General features: G+C 57.3%; 1 long non-coding RNA gene across 1 annotated transcript; it reads left to right on the plus strand.

The window, feature by feature from the left end:
* Positions 1 to 446: 446 nt before the first annotated feature.
* LOC144324727 (uncharacterized) lies at positions 447 to 7,224 on the plus strand. Its single transcript, XR_013390157.1, has 4 exons — positions 447 to 634; positions 2,049 to 2,174; positions 4,666 to 4,738; positions 5,004 to 7,224. It is a non-coding gene; the product is annotated as an uncharacterized LOC144324727 (long non-coding RNA).
* The last annotated feature ends 2,478 nt before the right edge of the window (positions 7,225 to 9,702 follow it).

The raw sequence follows: 9,702 nt of genomic DNA on the forward strand, positions 1-9,702 counted from the left end.
CTTTAAGCTCCCCAGACCCCCAGCTTCTTAGCAGAGGAGGAAAACGTGCCTTCAGAACCCACATTTTTACATATGATCCACCCCCCCTCCGGATGGTTGCTCTAACCATACAGTGAGGAGAAGTGGCCACACCTGACGGTGTAAGGAAAGTCCTGGTGTTTGGGGACATTGAAGCTACGGGAAGCAACCACTCAAGCTCATGCATGTCCCACCAAAAAAACACGATCCCTTATAATCACAGGAAATCAGTTCGCTGACTTTTGAATGTAAACCCCACAGTCCTCGAGAGAGCAAATGACACATTTAAAAACAAAACAAAACAAATCGAAGTGACCTTTGTGTTTGGACGGTGATGACATGCTGCGTTTTCTCTTTATTTCATGCCATTTGCGTCCCCGGGTGTCTTTACGTCTTCCTTCCTCTATCCTCTGCAGGCAAAGGGCTAGGAGACGCAGCCCTTGCTGTTTTGTCGGAGGCGCGGTGCATCCTCCCCTGGTGGGGTCCGGGCCTGACCGTCCTGGCCCTGCCCACGCGCCCCCCCCCATCTCCTGTCCTCCTCTGCTGGAAACGAACCTCCAGCCAAGAGGGAAACAGCTCAACACACCCTATCAGCTTTATTTATTCGGGAGGAAAGGTACCGTTTATTCCAGATTTTTAAGCTGAGAGAACCTTTAGCTGCTATGCTTTTGCTTTGTAAGTGGCATGAAAGTGTGGCTGTTTCAGGAGGACCCGGGACCTCTGTCTACGAATGGGACTGTGGTGCAGGAGGGGCCGGCCGGGGCCTCCTCCCCGGAAGGCGGGTGGGAGCTGCCTGCCTGTTTCCCCTCAGCGTCTCCAGGGTCATGGTGTTAAGCCTTCAGTTAAAGAACAGGCTCTTTGAAGCAGCTGGTTTGGGCCGGCCCCCGGCCCGGGATCGTTTCTCGGTATTTGGTGTTCACATGACACAGAACATACACTGGATTCCTCGCCTTTTAAAGTTTGGTGTTTTTTTGTTTTTTGTTTTTGTTTTTTTTTTCCAGCTGAAGTGGCTTGTTGTGCTCCAGAAAGATTTTGCTTTTTAGGTCATAAAGAGGAGCTTGAAAACTGCAAAAGGTTTTTTGGTTTTGTTTTAGTGTCTCGACCGAGCGCTGGAGTTTGCAGGATCTGGGTGTCAGGGATGGATGACAGCGGCGGATCTGCGGGTGCAGGGGTTTTGAGGGGGCGCCTGACTCATCCTGAGGGGGGGGCAGGGAAGATTCCGGCTGGGGTTCCGGTATCGCGGAGGCCGATGGGGAAGATGGCCTTCATGCACTCGTTCTCTCTTCTGCCAACCTGTTCTGGTTCTCTGTGTTGTGCCCACACCCGTGGAATGTTCTCCTTCTACAAGAGCCAGGACAGCAGGGCCTCATTCATCCTCCGCACCCCGTACCCGCCACCTATGATGTGGAGGTCGTGGACCAGTGCACGAGGATGCACCCAAAAGGGTGGCTGTCGTGAAAATTCTCCGCATCAAAGTCTGTTCACTGATTCTCATTTTATTTTTCTGAAGATTCATTTGTTTTAGAGGAGGGTGATAGGAGCAGAGGGAGAGGGAGAGGGAGCATCTCGAGCAGACTCCTCACTGAGCACGGCGCCCGCAGTGGGGCTCTGTCCCGCGACCCCGAGATCATGACCTGGGCTGAAACCCAGAGCCGGAGGCTCGACCCGCTGAGCCCCCCGGTGCCCCAGGGACTCTCCTCTTAAAAGAAGAAATCCGTGGCTCCAGTGGACCCCAAATCAGAGGGAAAGCATCAATGGGAAGGGCCACGTGTATTGGGAGATGTTGGCAGAGCGAGGATCCCGAGTCTAAAGAAAGGTGGAGAATGTGGAGCTGACACAGAAGCACGCGGCATCCAGAGCTAAGCACCGACGTGCGTAACCGTTCACGAGTGGATTTTGACCGTCGGGGAAGGATACGGAATGTTATTGGATCCCGTAGAGATCACGAGAAACCGGTAACTGATCGCTTTTTAAAAAACCATGACACTCACGCGGTCTGAGTTGCGTTTTGTTCGATTTTTCACCGACAGCGCCTCCTTTGCGTTTGCCGCTGGAGAGAAAGCTGCGCCTGGAGGTGAACAGCGTGGCTTACGGGGAACAGCCTCAGCGATGGATGGGGAAAGACTCCCCGACTCCTCGAAGACGTCCTGATTTCTGTAAGTAGCAGCGTTTCCCTTGGTGCCACGGCTCCTGGGGTGCGACTCAACGCCCCTCCCTCCCGCCATCCTCCCAGATGTGGGTGTTGGAGCGCTACCCTCCCACGATTAGGGTCGGGTGAGGTCACGAGGGTGGGGCCCCAGGATGGGATCAGTGTCCTGCTGAGAAGAGACGCCAGCAGGTGCTCCCCGCACCCCCCGCGTGGACCAGCGCTCCAGGGGCAAAGCAGCGCGAGAGCCTCCGGCAGCTACGGGGTGTGCGGCCGCCTGGATCTTGCACTCCAGCCCCCAGAACCGGGAGAAACGAACGCTTGTGTGTTAAGCCACCGAGTCTCCGGTGTGTTGTCCTAGCAGCCTGAATGAAGGGCCACCGTCCCTTCTCAATCCCGGGTCCCTGGGGCTGCCCTGTCCCTCCGGGGAGGGAGGCCTGGTCCCCCCAGGAAGTCGCTCCCGCCCTGGCCTAAGTCTGGTGGTCAGTCGGGCCCCTCCCATCCCTTGTAGCCCCCCCCCCCCCACCTTCTGGATGACGTCTCCCGACTCTGACTAGCCTGAAGGCCCAGCAGGTTCCACCTTGGCCCACTTTCCAGCCGGGCTGGGTGGGCGCTTGCTCCTAAGGGTGTCGCCTCATCACCCCTCTTTCCTGGCCCCCAAGGTCAGGACCCTCCATGCATGCTCCCCCCCCCGGAGCCCCCCTCACAGCTGGGGCTGGGCTGCTCCTCAGCGTTGTTCTGGGAGCCCCCTGAGCAGAGGGACTACGGCCTCCCGGGCAGGCGGGGCCGCATCCAGGGGTGAGGACTCCTTGTCTCTGCACACAGGGGCAGCTACTGTCACTGGAGTCTGCAACATCGGCGTCACTGGGAACTCGTTGGGGACACACGTTCTCGGGCCTCTTCCCCGGGCCTGCTGGATCAGTTCTGTTCCCCTCCAGGGGATTCTGAGGCCGCCCGGGACCAGGCCCAGGGGGGCTTCTGCGAGCCAGCCGCCCCCCCGCCCCCCGTGTTAATGAGCATCTGGTTGAGGGAAGAAAACCAGCTCCAAGTGCCAAGTGAAAGTCCAAGGCCCGGGGTGGGAGGGGGGTGACGCCTCCCGGAGTCCTGGCGGTGTTGTCGGTGTCCTAGCCCGCCTGGGCCATGTTTACGGGCTCATAAAATGGTATAGGCACAAAAGAACCTGAAAGGTCACCCTGTGCATTGCCCCAGTTAGAGCTGAGCGGCACAGGCCTGCGGCCTCGCAGCGGCCTTAGGGACGCCTTCCCCGGGGAGCAGGTGGCAGCTGTGCGGGGGGGCCCTGGCCTCTGGCAGAGACCCTCGAAGAGCCGGTGGGGTGGGCCTCCCACCAGGGGGCTGCCTGAGGGTGAGGTGCTGGGGGTCCTCAGTGCTCATGCTGCCTCCAGACGGGCCCACCCCAATTGTTGGAGGGTTTTCTGAGAATTTGGGGTACACAGCTCCCTTTATTCCTCAGTTTTTGTCCAATCCTTGGGCAAAGGGGACATTCGTCTTGTCTGCGCACGCCAGCCTGTGCCATGCTGAGGAATGAAGAGCTGAGTGGGGCCAGGTGTCTCCTCCAGGAGCTCATAAGCAGGGCCACGTTGAGGACAACGGGGGGGGGGTGACACACGTACCTCCTTCTCCCCCTCCAGAAACCCAAGGATCAGATTTCCAAGCAGTGGTGCAGGGACTAGGGTGGCCACATAATGTCATCTCTACGGCAGGACATTTGTGAGAGGGACGGGGTACCATTAACCGCCCAGGGCCACAGCCTGAGCGGAGGTGAGCCCCGCTGCCCTGGGCAAGTGTGCGGCCTGGCCACCGCCTGTGAACCGGCTCGGGGTAGGCTATGAAGGGTTTCCACCGACGCGCTGCAATAAGCAAGAACACGAGGCACAGTTGTTATAAAACGTGAGTCTCGCCGCGCTCTAGGGGGGAGAGAGGGAGACTTCCGTGGCGCTGTGGTTAAGGGTGAGTGGAATTAGACGGAAGGGACAGGACAGCGGGGCGTGAAGGGTGGCGGTTGGCCACGCGAGGCCGCAGGGGCTCCGGGTTACGAGTTCTGGGGAGCTTCTGGTTTCTTCCCAGCCCGTCTATATACGACACAAGCGGGGCCAGAGTCCTTGTCTTCTAGCAAAACTGGGGTCCCACCATCCTCCTGCTCCGAGCCTCTCAACAGCTCCTCCTGGCTGACAGGGAGGCAGGACCTCCTCCGGAGGGCCCCCCGCATCCCGTCACTCCCGGGGCTCGGCCGCCGGGTTCCGTGACCCTGTGCCTCTGCTCGCAGGCCCTGGCAGGCCTCTTCCCCGCCGCTGGCAGGAGGCCTTCGAGCTGGTTCTCAAAGCCCCTCATCTGAAAGGCTGCCCTGGTCCCCCTCGAGGGGGCAGCTCCCTCGTTTGCTCCTGCACCTCTGGGGGTCTCACCCCGCTGGCTGGGCCCCAGGGACACCTGGGAGGCAGATCCTTCCCTTATTCATCTCTTGTCCTCCTCTGGGACCATCACAGACCAGATGTTTCCAGATGAGCTGCTGAACTGGCTGACTTTTCCTACACGTCTCCAGGAAAGGAGATCCTTCCAGTGAGTCCTCCTGGGATGGGGAGCAGGGACATTAAGGAACCACGGGGTCAGCAGGGTCCGGGGATGGAGGGTTCGCCTGGGGTGAGGTGACCTGCTCAAGAGCACACAGCAGGCTCCTTGCATCTGAAGGGGCGGGCGGGGGGCGCTCACCCGCAGTCTCCGGGCCCCTGCTCTGCTGCCCGGAAAACACCAGCAGGTGACTTCCAAGCACCATCCCTGCCTCTCAATGCTCAGCCCCGCACAGCTGTCCCTGGTCCCCCTGCAGGCCTGAGCCCACCACCCGGACCTCAACCGCGTTGGCGCAGACCGCACCCCTGACCTCTGCTGTCCCCCACCCTGGCCGAGAGGGAAGATCCCCCATTTAAGACTTAGACCTGCAAAACCCTTTGGGGCCTGAGGCTTCACTTAGAAGAGGCCATTTCCTGCCTCAGGTCCCCACCCTGCCCCGTGCAGAGTGAGTGCCCCCAAGGCGTGAAGAACCTTCTGGATGAGCACGGGGCACACGGCGGACACAGTTAGCGCCTTCCAGGTCCGGTTGGTGTTTCTGGGTCACTGCTCCTCCGCCAGCACCTCGCGCCAGCCAAGCCCACAAATGCCCTCAGTTAACGTGGATGGAATGAACAAATGGACAGATTCATTTTATTCTCAGCAGAAGTAAAGTGATAAAGGCAACGTCCCCAGCTCACAGGTGTCCATCAGAAGCAACAAAAAGGACCCGGATGTACACACTTCTGTCTCTGGAATGAAGAGTGATGTCAGATGTCCACGGGCTCATTTGATGGACACGCATCTCTTACCTTGGCCCTGAGAGACCCAGAGCCCAGCCGCCAGGCTCGCTGGCCACGCGGTCCCTTTGGACCTCGGGAGGGCCGCCCTGACCTCGTGGCACCCAGAAAGCAGGGGGGGAAGAGAGCAAACGTCAGCTGGCATTTGGTGGCTTTGATCAATTGATTTTATGAGACAAGACTGTGGGATGTGGAGGTTGGCTCGCTCTGACTCTCGACTTACTCATTTCCTGAGACAAGGCGACGGCGCGGCCAGGCAGGCGGCAGGCTCGGTGTGAGCGGCCAGGTGACCGCGTGTCTGCTCCCGTCCTATCGCGTGTCTGTGCTTTGCTTCTGGAAATCTCTAAAAATTTTGAACGTTATCATTGTCATTTCAAAAGGGAGGGGAGGGTCCCTTGGTGGCTCAGCGGTTTAGCACCTGCCTCCGGCCCAGGGCGTGATCCTGGGGACCTGGGATCGAGTCCCACTTCGGGTTCCCTGCATGGAGCCTGCTTCTCTCTCTGCCTCTGTCTCTGTCTCTGTCTCTGTCTCTCTCTCTCTCTGTCTCTCATGAATAAATAAATAAAATCTTAAAAAAAAGGAGAGGGGAAAAAAAAAGACATTTCCTCTTCTGTTCATTTTCATGCCACTCCTTGAGAAGTTTGCTCACGGGGAGCACCATGTTGATGCCCTGAAATTTCAGTTTCTCTCCTAATGGAAATCGACATTTTCAGAGCTGGTCCGTGATCGATCAGGAAATTGAGAATTGGCCCCAGGGAGGGAAGTGGCCTTGACATTTACACTAAAATGACATTTGCACTAAATCTCCACATTTGGCTCCTCCTTTCCCCTGTAAAACGACACGGCCTCACGGACCCTACTGGATCTTTCTCGAGTCAGGGCTGAGCCGGTTCCGTTTTTCCCCTGCTCCTGGCTCCAGACCCTTCTCTTCTCCTGCTAAGTTAATGATCCTCTTGAAGATTAAGAATTGAGGTTATTTAATTGGGGGGCAAGGTCAGGAGTGACCGAGAAACATTATCAAGGATTACGAAAGGGGTCAGCTGCCCGGCTCCTGTTCCGCACAGAGCAACTCCGCTTCCATCCAGGGAAAGAAGGGGGGTTGTGGAGACCCCGGGGCATCAGGAGAACTTGGGGCCTGCGCGACTCTTCCTAAGAGGCTGAAAGGAAACAAACTGCTCCCACCGCGGAGGGGCTGCGCTGACCGGGACCAGGAAATCGGACCCAAGCCTCCCCTCCGATGGGGATGTGTTAGGCGGTATCTGCAGAGGGCACCGGGCCCCTGTTTCCTGAGCGAGCAGGTGGGATGTGCTGAGAGGGCCGCTGTTCTGGGTGGAGGGGAGTCGAGAGCGGGTGCCACACAGACTCACCCCCCCCCCCAGCTGTACGTGTGGTGCAAGGGGGGGGGGCGGGCGACGAGAGCTGTGGCGGAGAGGACGCTTGGACACGTCATCACCCTGGAGGCACTCAGGGTCCCTGAGCCACGGCGAGCGGCTGAGTGTCGTCGTTGTCAGGTATCCTTAAGAGACTCAACCATCAGGGCAGACCTGGTGGCTCAGCGGTTTAGCGCCGCCTTCAGCCCAGGCCATGATCCTGGAGTCCCGGGATCGAGTCCCATGTCGAGCTCCCTGCATGGAGCCTGCTTCTCTCTCTGCCTGTGTCTCTGCCTCTCTTTCTCTCTCTCTCTCTTTCTCTCTCTCTCTCTCTCTCCCCGTGTCTCTCATGAATAAATAAATAAAATATTAAAAAAAAATCAATTGACAACTGAGCGCCCGCTGTGGGAGAGATGTGCTTGTTGATTCATTCATTCATTCATTCCATGTGAACATCTGTGCCGCGGCCCCTGCTAGAATGGGGGCACAGGAAGCAAAGATGGAAGATGCAAGTTTGTAGGGGAGGCAGGTAAACAGATGTGTGAGTTTGGGTGCGGTCGGTGCGCTCTGGGACAGGCTCTGGGAGCCCGGAGTGGGGGGCTTACACAGACCTGCAAGGCCAGACTTCCAAGAAGGAGGCCCTACCGGTGGCTGGGCGCGGTGGGCGCCTATGATCATGAGCGGGAGGACAGGTGATGATCTGCACCGCGCCGGGGCCTGGCGTCCGTTCCTACGTTCCTAAGGTGCTTCTCACGCTCGAGGGAGCACTGTTATTTTCCCTGTGGTGGTTTGAGCTCTGGGTAGGGTGCTCAAGCTCAAGCAGAGAGAAGCAGGGGTGGGGGGCATCGAAGAGTGCGGTGCTCCCACAGGCGTCCTGGCCCCAGGGGCAGCGGGGTCCTGCAGGTGGGCACTTGGGGAGTGGGTGGGGGGTGCTCAGGGGTGAGTCTAGAGCAGGTGAGGCCCAGAGTAAGGTTCACTCTGCAGGGGGATGCCTGGAGCCTGGCTGGCGGGCTGCCTGAGGGAGCAGACCAAGAGGCACTGGCCAGGGAACCGGGACTGCGGTTTGCCGGCGGTGAGAGGGAGGGCATGTCAGGCACTCCGTCAGCCCCGGCCCCTGTTCCAATGACACCGAGGCTCTCAGTGGACCTCAGCAATACAGCGGGTATGTGCTAGGATTCTAGTGCAGCTTTCTTGACTCTGAGACGCACGGGCTCCCTGTCACATCGTGGAAACCGAGTGTGACCTTTGGTCCCCCCAGTTCTGTGATTTTTGTCTAAACCTTTCCATCCAGCCCCGCGGGCTACGATGGGGTCTCTTTCAAGGTCATGGAAGGGAGAAACTTTTTCCTTGGAGCTTTTCCCTGTGTGTTCCGCTTCAGTAGGCCTCTGTGGCTTTGAATGGAGAGAGCCCAGGCTCCTGGCTCACACGAGTGAGCCAATGGTCCAGGAAGCAAATCGACTCGTGTGTGTGTGTGTGTGTGTGTGTGTGGCCAGCCTCGGTGGCGGCTGCCAGGGTCCCCGGAGCACACTCCAGTAGATAGCTGACAGGTGTGTCCCCGTCTTGCTTCGGGCACAGCTCCCTGCACCCCCCCGCCCCCCCTCCCCTGTGGTACAGTGGGGCCTGCAGAACCGAACTGATGTGCTCTCCCTGAAACGCGCACGTTAAATAGCTGTTTCTGGTAAGTTTTGGGTGGAAGGAGTTGAAATGGGAACCTAGGAGACAAATGTAAAAAAAATCTTCCTTAAACTCTAAAAATAAGTACACTTCCTGGCGTGGATCCAAGAGCGAGGAACTCCATCCAGAATGATAACAATCTGGAAGAGTGAAGAAGGAGTCACGGTAGAAGAGAAAGGGTTTTGCTCATGACGGGTCCGGAGGAAGCGTGGGGCAGAGGTTGCTGCTGCGTCCTCCCGGCTGGAGGCCTTGGGTGACAGGCCCGGGGGACGCTCCCCTGGCTTCTGCTTGTGCCTGTCGGGAAGCTGGTGCTCCAGCTGCTCCCCCTTTTCCTTTGAAACCTACAGGGCCCTTAATTACCAGCTTCACCCCCAAACCCCTTCCTCTGATAAGCTGGGGCCAGCGCTGCCGAGCCTCTGCAGAAGCCCAGCCTTCTTGGTGATTGCAGTTTCCTGCTCAGCTTTGCAGCTTCCGGCAGGATGCACACACATCCGCTGGCTCCCAGGCCGCTTGAAGCCTCTGGCGTGTGCATTTACTTGTTCCTCGGGTCGCAGAGGAAAAGGGTGTTGAACGGGATTCAGCGTGAAGGAGAGTTTCCAGCTCTTGAGATGAAGTGTTTGGCTAGCCGCGTTCCGACTTTCCGAAAGGTGGAGGGCATTTGTAGAAGGCAGGGTTTGCTGGAGACTGGGATGGGAATGAATGAGTCTTCCATTCCAGCTGTCTTCTTGTATTTTTTTTTCTTCCTTTCTCTCATTTCCCCCAGAAATAAAATGAAGGGAATTATTGGTGAAAGCAAGTGCACCGAGAGCCATAGCCGCAAACACTTACACGGTGGCATTTTCGTGGTGAAAATGAGCCAGACACAAAGGAAGCATCAGTAATATCGATCCCCTCTTTACATAAAGATTCGTCGTTTTGCTCGCCATGGCTTTTTGCATTATTTTTGTTTTCTTTCTTTCTTTCTTTCTTTCTTTCTTTCTTTCTTTCTTTCTCTCTCTCTTTCTCTTTCTTTCTTCTTTCTTTCTTTCTTTCTTTCTTTCTTTCTTTCTTTCTTTCTTTCTTTCTTTTTTTTAGATTTTACTTATTTATTCATGAGAGACCCAGAGAGAGAGGCAGAGACACAGGCAGAGGAAGC

This window comes from Canis aureus, chromosome 12 (genome assembly GCF_053574225.1).
Source record: "Canis aureus isolate CA01 chromosome 12, VMU_Caureus_v.1.0, whole genome shotgun sequence".
NCBI lineage: Eukaryota > Metazoa > Chordata > Mammalia > Carnivora > Canidae > Canis > Canis aureus.